The sequence below is a fragment of the Stenella coeruleoalba genome, assembly GCF_951394435.1.
Source record: "Stenella coeruleoalba genome assembly, contig: scaffold_29, whole genome shotgun sequence".
NCBI lineage: Eukaryota > Metazoa > Chordata > Mammalia > Artiodactyla > Delphinidae > Stenella > Stenella coeruleoalba.
The window spans coordinates 2,922,010-2,942,097 of record NW_027645960.1 but is presented as its reverse complement, the minus strand read 5'-3'; the positions used below and the strand labels follow the sequence as shown (position 1 = coordinate 2,942,097).

The 20,088-nt window shown below is 44.0% G+C and overlaps 1 long non-coding RNA gene across 16 annotated transcripts in view; it reads left to right on the top strand.

Moving 5' to 3' along the window:
- The window catches only part of LOC307181435, a 2,786,049-nt gene that overhangs the window by 442,789 nt on the left and 2,323,172 nt on the right, over positions 1-20,088 (top strand). The gene's annotated exons all lie outside the window — the stretch shown is intronic.

The following is a 20,088-nucleotide window of genomic DNA, read 5'->3' as shown; positions in this document are numbered from 1 at the left end:
TTCAGTTAGAATCATCGTACCTGAATCCACTCATTATGCTGCTACGGGCCTGATGACATAGATTTCATTGCTGAGTGATACTGCATTGCACGTAAGTACCACAAGTTCTTTATCCATTTTTCACTTTCTGTGATATTGAACTTGTACTGTAAACGAGGTTCTTGTAAACAGAGGCGTCCCAAACTTTGGGGTGGCTGTGTCTTTTTGATTTTAAATTCCCTAAGCTATAGGACCATAAGTGGAAGTGCCCTAGGCTCTGTTGCTTTGTTTTTTAGATGTTTCAGGAACACCATACACTTCTCCCGAGTGTCTGTTGGCAATTTCCATCCCGCCCATCAGCATAACAAGGCTCCCAGTTCTCCATGGCCTGTCCTGCCTTTCTGGATTTTACACTTTTTTCAGATGGCCCTTTTGACCGGGGGGAAGTGAGACTTCATTGTAGTGCAGATTTCCTTTGCAAGTTTGCTTGGTTGGCCAAAAAGTGCGTATGCGTTTTTTCCTGAATATATTCAGGAAAAAACGCATACGCCCTTTTTGGCCAAGTGCATCATTGTGGACGTTCTGCCTCTTTTCCTATGCTTTCAATGCAATTCCAGTCTACCTCCTGAAATCGGTTTCCTGCAATTCTGCCCCGCTTTAAAGTCCTCTTGGCAGCCTTACTTCAGTCTATTTTTGGACGATAGCTGTCATTTATAACTCTGCAGGTTTGTGAATTACAGTGCCCCTGAGCTCCTTTCTTCAACTCGCTTTCTTTTGAGCTGGCCACAACACCGCAGGATGGCTTCAGGCCCTAATCTGGTTCCGGCACGGCACGCTGAGCCTTTGGTTATTTCCTCTTCCTGGTGGGAAATGAGAGTTAAATTTGCCCGTTCAGACACCTCCAGGTTGTCTCTCATTGGTTCTCGCTATTCCTGTTCATCTTCCGCAGAAATTGCAAACTGGGCCAAACAGGAGGTTAAAGGGACTGACTCTCCAAGTCGGGAGAGTGTTAGTAAAGCGTCTGGAATGTTGCACCCGAGTACCAGGGTCCGAAAACTGGGACATATTTGAACACGTCTCCCGATCACATGGTTGATCATACTCTAGGTTCCACATGCATGTTTTAGCTGAAGGAAGAATACCTTAAACCTGGGTAGGTGAAACCCGTGTAATGGGTACCATGCAATATGACTTCAAAGGGTCTTCATTTGCTCACCGAACCTCTCCAATCCTATCACTGCTGCGTTTATGCCCCTGTACACACGCTTGATTCTCTTTCGGAGACATAGCAATCCATAGGTTTTAAGATACTTACTAGTCAGGTACATTCTTAGGCGTTTAATATGCGGTGTTGAGTCCATTTCGTTGAGCAAGGAGTAGCTCTTGTCTATTCCATATTTGGCTTAAGGAACTTTATCTGTGCTCATTTCAATCTCTGGTTTTATGCAGCACCCCAACTCACCTTTCCCCTTAAGCAAGCATAAGTTGGTTTTCTAAATTTGAGACCGTTCTGTTCTGTAATTCAGTTCCTGTGTAGCCAAGTTTACATTCCGTGTATTAGTGATATTTTATGATGTTTCTTTTTCTGTGTGACTTATTTCAGTTAGAATCATCGTACCTGAATCCACTCATTATGCTGCTACGGGCCTGATGTCATAGATTTCATTGCTGAGTGATACTGCATTGTACGTAAGTACCACAAGTTCTTTATCCATTTTTCACTTTCTGTGATATTGAACTTGTACGGTAAACGAGGTTCTTGTAAACAGAGGCGTCCCAAATTTTGGGGTGGCTGTGTCTTTTTGATTTTAATTTCCCTAAGCTATAGGACCATAAGTGGAAGTGCCCTAGGCTCTGTTGCTTTGTTTTTTAGATGTTTCAGGAAACACCATACACTTCTCCCGAGTGGTTGTTGGCAATGTACATCCCGCCCATCAGCATAACAAGGCTCCCAGTTCTCCATGGCCTGTCCTGCCTTTCTGGATTTTACACTTTTTTCAGATGGCCCTTTTGACTGGGGGGAAGTGAGACTTCATTGTAGTGCAGATTTCCTTTGCAAGTTTGCTTGGTTGGCCAAAAAGGGCGTATGCGTTTTTTCCTGAATATATTCAGGAAAAAACGCATACGCCCTTTTTGGCCAAGTGCATCATTGTGGACGTTCTGCCTCTTTTCCTATGCTTTCAATGCAATTCCAGTCTACCTCCTGAAATCGGTTTCCTGCAATTCTGCCCCGCTTTCAAGTCCTCTTGGCAGCCTTACTTCAGTGTATTTTTGGAGGATAGCTGTCATTTATAACTCTGCAGGTTTGTGAATTACAGTGCCCCTGAACTCCTTTCTTCAACTCGCTTTCTTTTGAGCTGGCCGCAACACCGCAGGATGGCTTCAGGCCCTAATCTGTTTCCGGCACGGCACGCTGAGCCTTTGGTTAATTCCTCTTCCTGGTGGGAAATGAGAGTTAAATTTGCCCGTCCAGACACCTCCAGCTAGTCTCTCATTGGTTCTCGCTATTCCTGTTCATCTTCCGCAGAAATTGCAAAGTGGGCCAAACAGGAGGTTAAAGGGACTGACTCTCCAAGTCGGGAGAGTGTTAGTAAAGCGTCTGGAATGTTGCACCCGAGTACCAGGGTACGAAAACTGGGACATATTTGAACACGTCTCCCGATCACATGGTTGATCATACTCTAGGTTCCACATGCATATTTTAGCTGAAGGAAGAATACCTTAAACCTGGGTAGTTGAAACCCGTGGAATGGGTACCATGCAATATGACTTCAAAGGGTCTTCATTTGCTCACCGAACCTCTCCAATCCTATCACTGCTGCGTTTATGCCCCTGTACACATGCTTGATTCTCTTTCGGAGACATAGCAATCCCTAGGTTTTAAGATACTTACTAGTCAGGTACATTCTTAGGCGTTTAATATGCGGTGTTGAGTCCATTTCGTTGAGCAAGGAGTAGCTCTGGTCTATTCCATATTTGGCTTAAAGAACTTTATCTGTGCTCATTTCAATCTCTGGTTTTATGCAGCACCCCAACTCACCTTTACCCTTAAGCAAGCATAAGTTGGTTTTCTAAATTTGAGACCCTGTTCTGTTCTGTAATTCAGTTCCTGTGTAGCCAAGTTTACATTCCGTGTATTACTGATATCTTATGATGTTTCTTTTTCTGTGTGACTTATTTCAGTTAGAATCATCATACCTGAATCCACTCATTGTGCTACTAAGGGCCTGATGACACAGATTTCATTGCTGAGTGATATTGCTTTGTAAGTAAATACCACAACTTTTTTATCCATTTTTCACTTTCTGCGATGTTGAACTTGTACTGTAAACGAGGTTCTTGTAAACAGAGCCGTTCCAAATTTTCGGGTGGCTGTGTCTTTTTGATTTTAAATTCCCTAAGCTATAGGACCATAAGTGGAAGTGCCCTAGGCTCTGTTGCTTTGTTTTTTAGATGTTTCAGGAAACACCATACACTTCTCCTGAGTGTCTGTTGGCAATTTACATCCCGCCCATCAGCATAACAAGGCTCCCAGTTCTCCATGGCCTGTCCTGCCTTTCTGGATTTTACACTTTTTTCAGATGGCCCTTTTGACCGGGGGGAAGTGAGACTTCATTGTAGTGCAGATTTCCTTTGCAAGTTTGCTTGGTTGGCCAAAAAGGGCGTATGCGTTTTTTCCTGAATATATTCAGGAAAAAACGCATACGCCCTTTTTGGCCAAGTGCATCATTGTGGACGTTCTGCCTCTTTTCCTATGCTTTCAATGCAATTCCAGTCTACCTCCTGAAATCGGTTTCCTGCAATTCTGCCCCGCTTTCAAGTCCTCTTGGCAGCCTTACTTCAGTCTATTTTTGGACGATAGCTGTCATTTATAACTCTGCAGGTTTGTGAATTACAGTGCCCCTGAGCTCCTTTCTTCAACTTGCTTAATTGTGACCTGGCCGCAACACCGCAGGATGGCTTCAGGCCCTAATCTGGTTCCGGCACGGCACGCTTAGCCTCTGGTTATTTCCTCTTCCAGGTGGGAAATGAGAGTTAAATTTGCCCGTCCAGACACCTCCAGCTAGTCTCTCATTGGTTCTCGCTATTCCTGTTCATCTTCCGCAGAAATTGCAAACTGGGCCAAACAGGAGGTTAAAGGCGCTGACTCTCCAAGTGGGGAGAGTGTTAGTAAAGCGTCTGGAATGTTGCACCCGAGTACCAGGGGAGGAAAACTGAGACATATTTGAACACGTCTCCCGATCACATGGTTGATCATACTCTGGGTTCCACATGCATGTTTTAGCTGAAGGAAGAATACCTAAAACCTGGGTAGTTTAAACCCGTGGAATGGGTACCATGCAATATGACTTCAAAGGGTCTTCATTTGCTCACCGAACCTCTCCAATCCTATCACTGCTGCGTTTATGCCCCTGTACACATGCTTGATTCTCTTTCGGAGACATAGCAATCCCTAGATTTTAAGATACTTACTAGTCAGGTACATTCTTAGGCGTTTAATATGCGGTGTTGAGTCCATTTCTTTGAGCAAGGAGTAGCTCTTGTCTATTCCATATTTGGCTTAAGGAACTTTATCTGTGCTCATTTCAATCTCTGGTTTTATGCAGCACCCCAACTCACCTTTACCCTTAAGCAAGCATAGGTTGGTTTTCTAAATTTGAGACCCTGTTCTGTTCTGTAATTCAGTTCCTGTGTAGCCAAGTTTACATTCCGTGTATTACTGATATCTTATGATGTTTCTTTTTCTGTGTGACTTATTTCAGTTAGAATCATCATACCTGAATCCACTCATTGTGCTACTAAGGGCCTGATGACACAGATTTCATTGCTGAGTGATATTGCTTTGTAAGTAAATACCACAACTTTTTTATCCATTTTTCACTTTCTGCGATGTTGAACTTGTACTGTAAACGAGTTTCTTGTAAACAGAGCCGTTCCAAACTTTGGGGTGGCTGTGTCTTTTTGATTTTAAATTCCCTAAGCTATAGGACCATAAGTGGAAGTGCCCTAGGCTCTGTTGCTTTGTTTTTTAGATGTTTCAGGAAACACCATACACTTCTCCCGAGTGGTTGTTGGCAATTTACATCCCGCCCTTCAGCATAACAAGGCTCCCAGTTCTCCATGGCCTGTCCTGCCTTTCTGGATTTTACACTTTTTTCAGATGGCCCTTTTGACCGGGGGGAAGTGAGACTTCATTGTAGTGCAGATTTCCTTTGCAAGCTTGCTTGGTTGGCCAAAAAGGGCGTATGCGTTTTTTCCTGAATATATTCAGGAAAAAACGCATATGCCCTTTTTGGCCAAGTGCATCATTGTGGACGTTCTGCCTCTTTTCCTATGCTTTCAATGCAATTCCAGTCTACCTCCTGAAATCGGTTTCCTGCAATTCTGCCCCGCTTTCAAGTCCTCTTGGCAGCCTTACTTCAGTCTATTTTTGGACGATAGCTGTCATTTATAACTCTGCAGGTTTGTGAATTACAGTGCCCCTGAGCTCCTTTCTTCAACTCGCTTTCTTTTGAGCTGGCCGCAACACCGCAGGATGGCTTCCGGCCCTAATCTGGTTCCGGCACGGCACGCTCAGCCTTTGGTTATTTCCTCTTCCTGGTGGGAAATGAGAGTTAAATTTGCCCGTCCAGACACCTCCAGCTAGCCTCTCATTGGTTCTCGCTATTCCTGTTCATCTTCCGCAGAAATTGCAAACTGGGCCAAACAGGAGGTTAAAGGCGCTGACTCTCCAAGTGGGGAGAGTGTTAGTAAAGCATCTGGAATGTTGCACCCGAGTACCAGGGGAGGAAAACTGAGACATATTTGAACATGTCTCTCGTTCACATGGTTGATCTTACTTGGGTTCCACATGCATGTTTTAGCTGAAGGAAGAATACCTTAAACCTGGAGAGTTGAGACCCGTGGAATGGGTACCATGCAATATGACTTCAAAGGGTCTTCATTTGCTCACCGAACCTCTCCAATCCTATCACTGCTGCGTTAATCCTCTGTACACACGCTTGATTCTCTTTTGGAGACATAGCAATCCATAGGTTTTAAGATACTTACTAGTCAGGTACATTCTTAGGGGTTTAATATGGGGTTTTGAGTCCATTTCGTTGAGCAAGGAGTAGCTCTTGTCTATTCCATATTTGGCTTAAGGAACTTTATCTGTGCTCATTTCAATCTCTGGTTTTATGCAGCACCCCAACTCACCTTTACCCTTAAGCAAGCATAAGTTGGTTTTCTAAATTTGAGACCCTGTTCTGTTCTGTAATTCAGTTCCTGTGTAGCCAAGTTTACATTCCGTGTATTACTGATATCTTATGATGTTTCTTTTTCTGTGTGACTTATTTCAGTTAGAATCATCATACCTGAATCCACTCATTGTGATGCTAAGGGCCTGATGACATAGAATTCATTGCTGAGTGATATTGCTTTGTAAGTAAATACCACAACTTCTTTATCCATTTTTCACTTTCTGCGATGTTGAACTTGTACTGTAAACGAGGTTCTTGTAAACAGAGGCGTCCCAAACTTTGGGGTGGCTGTGTCTTTTTGATTTTAATTTCCCTAAGCTATAGGACCATAAGTGGCAGTGCCCTAGGCTCTGTTGCTTTGTTTTTTAGATGTTTCAGGAAACACCATACACTTCTCCCGAGTGTTCCTTGGCAATTTACATCCCGCCCATCAGCATAACAAGGCTCCCAGTTCTCCATGGCCTGTCCTGCCTTTCTGGATTTTACACTTTTTTCAGATGGCCCTTTTGACCGGGGGGAAGTGAGACTTCATTGTAGTGCAGATTTCCTTTGCAAGCTTGCTTGGTTGGCCAAAAAGGGCGTATGCGTTTTTTCCTGAATATATTCAGGAAAAAACGCATACGCCCTTTTTGGCCAAGTGCATCATTGTGGACGTTCTGCCTCTTTTCCTATGCTTTCAATGCAATTCCAGTCTACCTCCTGAAATCGGTTTCCTGCAATTCTGCCCCGCTTTCAAGTCCTCTAGGCAGCCTTACTTCAGTCTATTTTTGGACGATAGCTGTCATTTATAACTCTGCAGGTTTGTGAATTACAGTGCCCCTGAGCTCCTTTCTTCAACTTGCTTTCTTGTGACCTGGCCGCAACACCGCAGGATGTCTTCAGGCCCTAATCTGGTTCTGGCACGGCACGCTGAGCCTTTGGTTAATTCCTCTTCCTGGTGGGAAATGAGAGTTAAATTTGCCCATCCAGACACCTCCAGCTAGTCTCTCATTGATTCTCGCTATTCCTGTTCATCTTCCGCAGAAATTGCAAACTGGGCCAAACAGGAGGTTAAAGGGACTGACTCTCCAAGTGGGGAGAGTGTTAGTAAGCGTCTGGAATGTTGCACCCGAGTACCAGGGTACGGAAACTGAGACATATTTGAACACCTCTCCCGATCACATGGTTGATCATACTCTAGGTTCCACATGCATATTTTAGCTGAAGGAAGAATACCTTAAACCTGGGTAGTTGAAACCCGTGGAATGGGTACCATGCAATATGACTTCAAAGGGTCTTCATTTGCTCACGAACCTCTCCAATCCTATCACTGCTGCGTTTATGCCCCTGTACACATGCTTGATTCTCTTTCGGAGACATAGCAATCCATAGGTTTTAAGATACTTACTAGTCAGGTTCATTCTTAGGCGTTTAATATGCGGTGTTGAGTCCATTTCGTTGAGCAAGGAGTAGCTCTTGTCTATTCCATATTTGGCTTAAGGAACTTTATCTGTGCTCATTTCAATCTCTGGTTTTATGCAGCACCCCAACTCACCTTTCCCCTTAAGCAAGCATAAGTTGGTTTTCTAAATTTGAGACCCTGTTCTGTTCTGTAATTCAGTTCCTGTGTAGCCAAGTTTACATTCCGTGTATTACTGATATCTTATGATGTTTCTTTTTCTGTGTGACTTATTTCAGTTAGAATCATCATACCTGAATCCACTCATTGTGCTGCTAAGGGCCTGATGACATAGATTTCATTGCTGAGTGTTACTGCTTTGTAAGTAAATACCACAGCTTCTTTATCCATTTTTCATTTTCTGCGATGTTGAACTTGTACTGTAAACGAGGTTCTTGTAAACAGAGCCGTTCCAAACTTTGGGGTGGCTGTGTCTTTTTGATTTTAATTTCCCTAAGCTATAGGACCATAAGTGGAAGTGCCCTAGGTTCTGTTGCTTTGTTTTTTAGATGTTTCAGGAAACACCATACACTTCTCCCGAGTGTCTGTTGGCAATTTACATCCCGCCCATCAGCATAACAAGGCTCCCAGTTCTCCATGGCCTGTCCTGCCTTTCTGGATTTTACACTTTTTTCAGATGGCCCTTTTGACCGGGGGGAAGTGAGACTTCATTGTAGTGCAGATTTCCTTTGCAAACTTGCTTGGTTGGCCAAAAAGGGCGTATGCGTTTTTTCCTGAATATATTCAGGAAAAAACGCATATGCCCTTTTTGGCCAAGTGCATCATTGTGGACGTTCTGCCTCTTTTCCTATGCTTTCAATGCAATTCCAGTCTACCTCCTGAAATCGGTTTCCTGCAATTCTGCCCCGCTTTCAAGTCCTCTTGGCAGCCTTACTTCAGTCTATTTTTGGACGATAGCTGTCATTTATAACTCTGCAGGTTTGTGAATTACAGTGCCCCTGAGCTCCTTTCTTCAACTCGCTTTCTTGTGAGCTGGCCGCAACACCGCAGGATGGCTTCAGGCCCTAATCTGGTTCCGGCACGGCACGCTGAGCCTTTGGTTATTTCCTCTTCCTGGTGGGAAATGAGAGTTAAATTTGCCCGTTCAGACACCTCCAGGTTGTCTCTCATTGGTTCTCGCTATTCCTGTTCATCTTCCGCAGAAATTGCAAACTGGGCCAAACAGGAGGTTAAAGGGACTGACTCTCCAAGTCGGGAGAGTGTTAGTAAAGCGTCTGGAATGTTGCACCCGAGTACCAGGGTCCGAAAACTGGGACATATTTGAACACGTCTCCCGATCACATGGTTGATCATACTCTAGGTTCCACATGCATGTTTTAGCTGAAGGAAGAATACCTTAAACCTGGGTAGGTGAAACCCGTGGAATGGGTACCATGCAATATGACTTCAAAGGGTCTTCATTTGCTCACCGAACCTCTCCAATCCTATCACTGCTGCGTTTATGCCCCTGTACACATGCTTGATTCTCTTTCGGAGACATAGCAATCCATAGGTTTTAATATACTTACTAGTCAGGTACATTCTTAGGCGTTTAATATGCGGTGTTGAGTCCATTTCGTTGAGCAAGGAGTAGCTCTTGTCTATTCCATATTTGGCTTAAGGAACTTTATCTGTGCTCATTTCAATCTCTGGTTTTATGCAGCACCCCAACTCACCTTTCCCCTTAAGCAAGCATAAGTTGGTTTTCTAAATTTGAGACCGTTCTGTTCTGTAATTCAGTTCCTGTGTAGCCAAGTTTACATTCCGTGTATTAGTGATATTTTATGATGTTTCTTTTTCTGTGTGACTTATTTCAGTTAGAATCATCGTACCTGAATCCACTCATTATGCTGCTACGGGCCTGATGTCATAGATTTCATTGCTGAGTGATACTGCATTGTACGTAAGTACCACAAGTTCTTTATCCATTTTTCACTTTCTGTGATATTGAACTTGTACGGTAAACGAGGTTCTTGTAAACAGAGGCGTCCCAAATTTTGGGGTGGCTGTGTCTTTTTGATTTTAATTTCCCTAAGCTATAGGACCATAAGTGGAAGTGCCCTAGGCTCTGTTGCTTTGTTTTTTAGATGTTTCAGGAAACACCATACACTTCTCCCGAGTGGTTGTTGGCAATGTACATCCCGCCCATCAGCATAACAAGGCTCCCAGTTCTCCATGGCCTGTCCTGCCTTTCTGGATTTTACACTTTTTTCAGATGGCCCTTTTGACTGGGGGGAAGTGAGACTTCATTGTAGTGCAGATTTCCTTTGCAAGTTTGCTTGGTTGGCCAAAAAGGGCGTATGCGTTTTTTCCTGAATATATTCAGGAAAAAACGCATACGCCCTTTTTGGCCAAGTGCATCATTGTGGACGTTCTGCCTCTTTTCCTATGCTTTCAATGCAATTCCAGTCTACCTCCTGAAATCGGTTTCCTGCAATTCTGCCCCGCTTTCAAGTCCTCTTGGCAGCCTTACTTCAGTGTATTTTTGGAGGATAGCTGTCATTTATAACTCTGCAGGTTTGTGAATTACAGTGCCCCTGAACTCCTTTCTTCAACTCGCTTTCTTTTGAGCTGGCCGCAACACCGCAGGATGGCTTCAGGCCTTAATCTGTTTCCGGCACGGCACGCTGAGCCTTTGGTTAATTCCTCTTCCTGGTGGGAAATGAGAGTTAAATTTGCCCGTCCAGACACCTCCAGCTAGTCTCTCATTGGTTCTCGCTATTCCTGTTCATCTTCCGCAGAAATTGCAAAGTGGGCCAAACAGGAGGTTAAAGGGACTGACTCTCCAAGTCGGGAGAGTGTTAGTAAAGCGTCTGGAATGTTGCACCCGAGTACCAGGGTACGAAAACTGGGACATATTTGAACACGTCTCCCGATCACATGGTTGATCATACTCTAGGTTCCACATGCATATTTTAGCTGAAGGAAGAATACCTTAAACCTGGGTAGTTGAAACCCGTGGAATGGGTACCATGCAATATGACTTCAAAGGGTCTTCATTTGCTCACCGAACCTCTCCAATCCTATCACTGCTGCGTTTATGCCCCTGTACACATGCTTGATTCTCTTTCGGAGACATAGCAATCCCTAGGTTTTAAGATACTTACTAGTCAGGTACATTCTTAGGCGTTTAATATGCGGTGTTGAGTCCATTTCGTTGAGCAAGGAGTAGCTCTGGTCTATTCCATATTTGGCTTAAAGAACTTTATCTGTGCTCATTTCAATCTCTGGTTTTATGCAGCACCCCAACTCACCTTTACCCTTAAGCAAGCATAAGTTGGTTTTCTAAATTTGAGACCCTGTTCTGTTCTGTAATTCAGTTCCTGTGTAGCCAAGTTTACATTCCGTGTATTACTGATATCTTATGATGTTTCTTTTTCTGTGTGACTTATTTCAGTTAGAATCATCATACCTGAATCCACTCATTGTGCTACTAAGGGCCTGATGACACAGATTTCATTGCTGAGTGATATTGCTTTGTAAGTAAATACCACAACTTTTTTATCCATTTTTCACTTTCTGCGATGTTGAACTTGTACTGTAAACGAGGTTCTTGTAAACAGAGCCGTTCCAAATTTTCGGGTGGCTGTGTCTTTTTGATTTTAAATTCCCTAAGCTATAGGACCATAAGTGGAAGTGCCCTAGGCTCTGTTGCTTTGTTTTTTAGATGTTTCAGGAAACACCATACACTTCTCCTGAGTGTCTGTTGGCAATTTACATCCCGCCCATCAGCATAACAAGGCTCCCAGTTCTCCATGGCCTGTCCTGCCTTTCTGGATTTTACACTTTTTTCAGATGGCCCTTTTGACCGGGGGGAAGTGAGACTTCATTGTAGTGCAGATTTCCTTTGCAAGTTTGCTTGGTTGGCCAAAAAGGGCGTATGCGTTTTTTCCTGAATATATTCAGGAAAAAACGCATACGCCCTTTTTGGCCAAGTGCATCATTGTGGACGTTCTGCCTCTTTTCCTATGCTTTCAATGCAATTCCAGTCTACCTCCTGAAATCGGTTTCCTGCAATTCTGCCCCGCTTTCAAGTCCTCTTGGCAGCCTTACTTCAGTCTATTTTTGGACGATAGCTGTCATTTATAACTCTGCAGGTTTGTGAATTACAGTGCCCCTGAGCTCCTTTCTTCAACTCGCTTTCTTGTGACCTGGCCGCAACACCGCAGGATGGCTTCAGGCCCTAATATGGTTCCGGCACGGCACGCTGAGCCTTTGGTTATTTCCTCTTCCTGGTGGGAAATGAGAGTTAAATTTGCCCGTCCAGACACCTCCAGCTAGTCTCTCATTGGTTCTCGCTATTCCTGTTCATCTTCCGCGGAAATTGCAAACGGGGCCAAACAGGAGGTTAAAGGCGCTGACTCTCCAAGTGGGGAGAGTGTTAGTAAAGCGTCTGGAATGTTGCACCCGAGTACCAGGGTACGAAAACTGAGACATATTTGAACACGTCTCCCGATCGCATAGTTGATCATACTCTGGGTTCCACATGCATGTTTTAGCTGAAGGAAGAATACCTAAAACCTGGGTAGTTGAAACCCGTGGAATGGGTACCATGCAATATGACTTCAAAGGGTCCTCATTTGCTCACCGAACCTCTCCAATCCTATCACTGCTGCGTTTATGCCCCTGTACACATGCTTGATTCTCTTTCGGAGACATAGCAATCCATAGGTTTTAAGATACTTACTAGTCAGGTACATTCTTAGGCGTTTAATACGCGGTGTTGAGTCCATTTCGTTGAGCAAGGAGTAGCTCTTGTCTATTCCATATTTGGCTTAAGGAACTTTATCTGTGCTCATTTCAATCTCTGGTTTTATGCAGCACCCCAACTCACCTTTCCCCTTAAGCAAGCATAAGTTGTTTTTCTAAATTTGAGACCGTGTTCTGTTCTGTAATTCAGTTCCTGTGTAGCCAAGTTTACATTCCGTGTATTACTGATATCTTATGATGTTTCTTTTTCTGTGTGACTTATTTCAGTTAGAATCATCATACCTGAATCCACTCATTGTGCTGCTAAGGGCCTGATGACACAGATTTCATTGCTGAGTGATATTGCTTTGTAAGTAAATACCACAACTTCTTTATCCATTTTTCACTTTCTGCGATGTTGAACTTGTACTGTAAACGAGGTTCTTGTAAACAGAGCCGTTCCAAACTTTGGGGTGGCTGTGTCTTTTTGATTTTAATTTCCCTAAGCTATAGGACCATAAGTGGAAGTGCCCGAGGTTCTGTTGCTTTGTTTTTTAGATGTTTCAGGAAACACCATACACTTCTGGCGAGTGGTTGTTGGCAATTTACATCCCGCCCATCAGCATAACAAGGCTCCCAGTTCTCAATGGCCTTTTGCCTTTCTGGATTTTACACTTTTTTCAGATGGCCCTTTTGACCGGGTGGAAGTGAGACTTCATTGTAGTGCAGATTTCCTTTGCAAGCTTGCTTGGTTGGCCAAAAAGTGCGTATGCGTTTTTTCCTGAATATATTCAGGAAAAAACGCATACGCCCTTTTTGGCCAAGTGCATCATTGTCGAGTTTCTGACTCTCTTCATATGCTTTCAATGCAATTCCAGTCTACCTCCTGAAATCGGTTTCCTGCAATTCTGCCTTGCTTTCAATGCCTCTTCATAGCCTTACCTCAATATATTTTTTAAAAATAGTTGGCCTTTATAACTCTGCAGGTTTTTGAATTGCAGTGGCCCTTAGCTCCATTTTTTAGCTCTTATTTTTGTGGTCTTGCCCCATAACCACAGGATTCCTTGAAGCCCTATTTTTCTTCTGGGGCACCTTGCTGTGCCTTTGGTTAATTCTTCTTACTGATGTGATATTAGAGTGACATGTGCCCATTGAAACCGCTACAGCTAGTTTCTCACTGGTTCCCCCTATTCCCATTCATCCTCTGCACTAACTGCAGACTGTGCGATACCAGAACTTAAAGGCATTGACTCCATGTGGGGATGTTGTTAGTAAAGCGGCTGGAATGTCGATCCGGAGCCCCAGGAGGGGAAAAATGAGGTGCGTTTTAGAAACCTTTCCCGATCATATGGTATACCAGTCGCTGGGTTTCCCAAGCATGGTTTAGCTGTAGGAAGATTCCCTTCAACCTGGAGTGTTGGGACCCTTGGACTGAGTAGCATGAAGTATTGCATTAAACTTTCGGCAGTTGCTCACCAAAGCTCACCAATCCTGTCAGCCCCAAGTGTCCAGCCTTATGTCTTATCCAGCTGTGGGTTTATATGTGGTCAATCCAGGTTGCATCACAGCCCCTGAGCAAATTTTGTAAGAATTTTTCTCTCTTTCATTGTTTCAGCGTTTTGTTTTTAAAATTTATTTCTATAATGGGGTTTAGCTCATTTTCCCTGCTGTGTTTGTGCCGCTCTGCACACACTTGATTCCCTTATGGAGATATATCAATACATGGGTTTTAGGATTCTTATTACTCAGATATATTTCTCTGCGGTGTATAGGGTGTGTTGAGGCCAGTTCATTGAGCAAGGTGTAGATCTTGTCTAATACCTATTTGGTTTATTGAACGGTATCTGTGCTAATTTCAAACTCTGGTTTTATGCATCACCCCACCTCTCCTTTCCCCTTAAGCTGACATAAGTGTGTTTTTTAAATGTGAGACACTGTTCTGTTCTGTAATTCATTTCTTGTGCAGCCATATTTACCCTCCCTCTATAAGTGATATCTTATGATATGTTTCTTTTTCTGTTTGACTTATTTCAAGTAGTATTATCGGACCTAAATCCACTCTTTATCCTTCTACTAGCCTTATTACATTGATTTCATGGTGAAGAGATATTCCATTGTACATAAGTACCACATCTTCTTTATCCATTGTTCTCTTTCCTGGGATATTTAAGGTGTACTGAAGTTGAGGTTCTTGTAAACAGAGTAGCCCTAAACTGTGGTGTGCTTGTGTCTTGTTGATTTTTAGACTTCCCTAGATATACTCCCATGATTGGAAGTGTCCTATGCTCTGTAGCTCTGTTTTTTAGATGATTTAGGAACCACCATACACTTCTCCAGAGTGGCTCTCGGCAGTTCACACACTGCCCATCAGCGTATAAAGGCTCCCTGTTCTCCATGGCCTGTCCTGCATTTCTGGTTTTTACAATTTTTTAGGATGGCCCTTTTGACCAGTGGGAAGTGAGGCTTCTTTGTTGTGCACATTTGCATTGCTTGCTTGCTTCGTTGCCCATAAAGTGCGTATGCGTTTTTTCCTGGATATAATCAGGAAAAAACGCATACGCCCTTTTGGGCCAACTGCATCATTGTCGAAATTCTGCCGCTTTTCATGTGCATTAAAGACGAGTCCAATCTATCTCTTGAAATCTGTTTCTTGCAATTCTGTCTTGCATTCAGATCCTCTTCTTTGCCTTACCTCAACATATTTTTGGACGTTAGTTTTCATTTATAACTCTGCAGGTTTGTGAATTGCAGTGACCCTGAGCTCCATTTTTTAAGTTGCTCTTTTGTGAGCTGGCCTCAAACCCGCAGGATTGCTTCAGGCCCTATTTTGGCTCCAGCGAGGCAGGCTGAGCCTTTCTTTAATTCTTATTCTTAATGGGAAATTAGAGTGATATGTGCCCATCCAAACCCCTACAACTCTTCTCTCATTGGTTCCCCCTCTTCCCGTTCATCCTCCTCACAATTTGCAAAATGTGTGAAACAGAAGTTTAAATGTGCTGATTCTCCAAGTGGGGAGATTCTAAGTAGCGTGGCTGGAATGGTGAACAGGAGCACCAGGAGAGGATAAATGAGGTGCATTTTAGACACATCTCCTGATCACATGGTGTATAGTCCTCTGGGTTTTCCATGCATGTTTTAGCTGTAGGAAGATCCCTTGAACCTGCAGATTTGGGACCCATTGAATGGGTACCAGGTAGTATTACTTTAAAGGGTGTGCATTTCCTCACCCAACCTCACATTTCTCTTAGCGCAAACAGTTTCCAGCCTTATGTCTCATCCTGCTGTGGGTCTAGATGTGTTCAATCCATGTTGCATCACCGTCCCTGAGGAAAAGTTGTAAGAGGTTTTCTCTGTCTCTCTGTCGTTTATTTTTTTCAATTTATTACTATATTGGTTACAGCTGATTTTCAAAGCTCTGTTTCTTGCTGCTGTACATCCACTTGATTCGCGTACAGAGAGACATCAATAAATTCTTTTTCAGATTCTTACCAGTCGTATATATTCTTTTCCGGTGACTTGAGTGTGCTGAGTGCAGTTCTTTTAGCTACCGTGTAGGCCTTGTTGATTATCAGTTTGGTATTTGGAATGGTATCTTTGCTAATTTCAACCTCCTGGATGATGCCTCACCCCTCCCCACCTTTCCCGTTTAGCAGCCTTATGCGTGTTTTCTACATATTTGACTATGTTTTTGTTTTGTAATTTATTTCATGTGTAGCCATTTTGGATTCCACCTTTAAGTGATATCTTATGATATGTGTCTTTTTCTTTTTGAATTCTGTCACTTAGAATGATCATACGTAACTCCTCCGGAGTTGTTACAACTGGCCATATTTCATTGATTTCCAGGCTGAATAATATTCCACTCTACCTAAGTACCACATCTCTATCCATTTTTTCCCTCCAGAGACATTTAAGTTATATCCTAGTCGAGGATCTTTTAAACAGAGAGGGGGTAAACATTGGGGTGCCTGTGTCCTCTCGATTTTTGTTTTTCCCAAGATATACGCCCATGAGTGCAAGTGCCCTATGCTCTGTAGCTCATTTTTTAGATGCTTTAGTAAACACAATACACTTCTCCAGAATGGCCGTTGGCAATATACATTTCCACTATAAGTCTCACAGGGCTCCCTCTTCTCGTTGCCCTGTCCTGCATTTCTGTTGTTTACGCTTTATGAGGATGGCTCTTCTGACTGATGCGAAGTGATATCTTTTGTAGTATTGACTTCCAGTGCCCACCTGTTTGGTTGGCTAAAAAAGTGTATGCCCTTTTCTTGAATATATACAGAAAAGAACGCATACACCCTTTTTGGCCAACTGCAATGTTGGCAATGTTCAGCTCCTTTTCTTGTGCTTAATGGCGAGTCCTTTCTACCTCCTCAAATCCCTTTCCTGCCATTCTCCCTTGCTTACAAGTCCTTTTCTCTGACTTTCCTCAAGACATTTTTCAGTGATGGATATTTTCAACTCTGCAGTTTTGTGAATTTTACTGCCCCTGAGTTCCATTGTTCAACTCGTGTTTATGGGAACTGGCCACAAAGCAGCGGGATTTCCTCAAGCCCTATACTGTTTCCATGGGCAACCCTAGCCTTTGGTCAATTCGTCTTCCTGATTGGAAATTAGAGTGACATGTGCCTGTCTGAACACCTAGGACTTGTCTCTCATTGTTCCTCATCCTTCCGCTTCATCCTCTGGACAAATTCCAAACTGTACGCAACAGGATGTTGACAGTGCTGACATCTCCAAGTGGGGAGACTGTTAGTAAAGACGCTGGAGGGGTGAACCCGAGCACCAGGAGATGAGGAGATGAGATGCCTTTTCCAAACTCTTCCCGATCAGACGGTATACCATCCTCTGGGTGTGACAGACATGTTTTAGCAGTAGGAAGAGTCCCATTCATGTAAGGAGAACACCAGGGCTTTTTCAAAATCAGTGTCTCCCCGAAACCCAAACTGGGGAAGTTTTTAAGCTACAGCTACACATATGTTCATTAAGGGCCTTGGGAAGTAGGCAGAGTCCAAACTTTAGATGATTGAAGTCTTCAGGGTCAGAAGCACTCACCACCAGCTTCCCTTAGGCTACACTTTAACTGTCATTGATAGATGATGTCAATAAAAATATCTATTCTTTTTCAGATTATTTCCCCTTATAGGTTATTGCAAAATGTTGAGTGTAGTTCCCTGTGCTATACAGTAGTTCCTTGTTGATGATCTATTTTATACATAGCAGTGTGTATGTGTTCATTCCAAACTGTTAATTTATCCCTCCTCCCACCTTTCCCCTTTGGTAATAATAAATTATAAGATTTTATACTTCTCAGAAATGGGGGAGCTGAAAGAGAGGTATCATTTTCAATGGAAAAGCATTTAAAACAAGATTGAAGGTTTAACCAAGATTATTAGCTGTACATCCTTGGAAAGAAATCACTTCGTTTCTCTAATATTGACCTGACAAATAAGACAAACCTTTTCACTGAACTTGCTTATAAAAAGTGATGGAAATATCAAATGGAAGTGTTAAAAACATCTTATTTTACCCGAGCCTTATACACTGTTCTATGTTAACTACAGTTTGGCTCACACATCTGTTCATTGAGGTTACAATAGTCTCAATTTCTGTTACTGATCCTCCAGAGTGGACCCCAACAAGTGTCCCCCTGCCCAGTGTCATTGGGGCCAACAGATCGAGACTGAGTTTGGTTCACAAGCAAAGGAAACTTTATATTTTGATCAGAGAATGGAGAGGTGAGAGCATGCACTACCCCGTGGGCTGTGGGCTGGGCTGCTGTGTAGAGATCCTGTCAGAGTCAGTGGGAGGGAGGGAGGCGGCGGAGCTCTCGAGGGCCGGGTTGGCTGTAGCTCAGGCTCTATATCGTGGAGTCTGCACTGGGCCCCAGGAGCTGAGGTGTCGACCCAGCCATTCGGCACTAGGAAATCTGGTCTGAAGTGCCGGGTGTGGAACCTCTGCATGCGGGACCCTAGGAGCACGTGAAATTAGACAAAGCACAAAGGATAAAAAAGGTTAGACTTGACTTTATTGCCCAGATTCTATTTTTATCTCCCAGGGATTTTTAATGGGCTTTGCTGGGGACAAACCCCTCCTCTGCCTTTTGTCCCGTTCCTCATTCTTGGAGTGCTGAGGGTGCAGACCCTTCTTCTGTAACTGCTGAGTGCTGAGTTGGGAGCCCTCATACCCTGGGGCGAGGGTCAGAGCTTCTCCCCAGCAGCCTCCCGGTGACGTTGATTGTCCCCAGGACCCCTGCCTCCCTGCTCGTCCACCTGAGCACCAGCATTGGAAGTGTTATAGATTCTAATGACCTTTAAGGGTCCAGGAAAGAGATGTGCAGAGACGCTGTGGGGGCCGGTTTCACCCCGCCCCACATTTGTTTGGCCACCTTAGGCTGACCGTCTCTGCCAGCCTAGATGCTCTGACCAGTAGTCTGCGCTTTCTTCAGTTAGGCCCCTGAATTAACGTACAAACAGCACCAGGTGTCAGAGCCCTGCCCGCTCAACTCCCAGACAGTCCAGGGTCAGTGGTGACCAAGGACCATGATGGCTACTGAGTCAACAGCCTTTTGAAGTAAACAGGAGTCCAGCCGGTCTTATTGGCCACCATCATCACGGTGTCTGTAGGCTTTTCTATGGTGACAGTGTGGTATACTGTTCCCCCGCCAAGATTATTAGCTCCCCTCTGGGTGCAGTAAGTCCTGCAAGCAGTAGTCTACTCTTTTGGGACACACTCTTGTTGTTTTATGAGAGAAACTCCAGGTCAAGTGATGTTCACACGAGTCGTCATGGTGCCCTGTTGCCCCCGGTTATCTCTCTGGATGTTGGAGTTGGAGGGCCTCCTCACTCGAGGTCGGTGTGCCCACGGAGCGAACCCTGAAACTTCAGGGCATCGTTGGTGGTTAGGATCACCACGTGGGGTCCTTTTCCCTTAGGAGGGAGGTGGCCTTTTGGGCTGCTGATTTCCAGGTTTTTAGATACCGCCAGTATCTTGGCCAGATGTGGCAGTGGGCCAAGCCCCTTAGTGACTGTAGTTTATCCTACCTGGATGGCATTCTTGCATTGTTCCATTTCAAGTGGTCCCAGTTTTTGCACTAATTCTCCAATGGCGATTCACCTTTCACCGGGAATGTAAAGGTCAAAGGGTTTAGCTAAATTAGGGAGTTCCAGGGCAAGGGTCTGAATTGACTGCTCTTTCCATTCTTGAAAGGCCACTTCTGGATTCTATTCAAAAGGATCATCATCTTTTCCTTTCAGTGTTTCATATAGAGGCCCAGCTAGTAGACTGTAGTTAGGGATCCAGAAGCAGCAAACCCTGGCCTCCCCAGGAACCCCTAAGCTGTCTTCTAGTTTTAGAAAGGGGTAAGGCTGAAAATGGTTTCTTCCCTTTCCTGGGATGGGCTTCTCTGACCTTCTGTGAGAATGAAGCCCAGGCAGGTCACCGCAGTCTGTGATATTTGAGCTTTTTCTTGGACAACTTCTATCCTTTATTGGCTTGGTAGTTCAGAGGCCTCCTTAGTAGGGCTGGTGATCAGAATGTCGTCTGCATATTGAAGGAGGGTTTCCTTTTCCAGAGGTAGAACTTTTAGGTCTTTAGCTAAGCTTTCCCCAAAGATGGTGTGGGAATTTTTGCACCCTTGGGGCCAGACGGCCCGGAAGTATTGTTTTAGTTGTATGTTGAGTCCTGCCACTCACAAGCCAAAATTTCTTGTGACTCTGGGACTAATGGAATACAAAA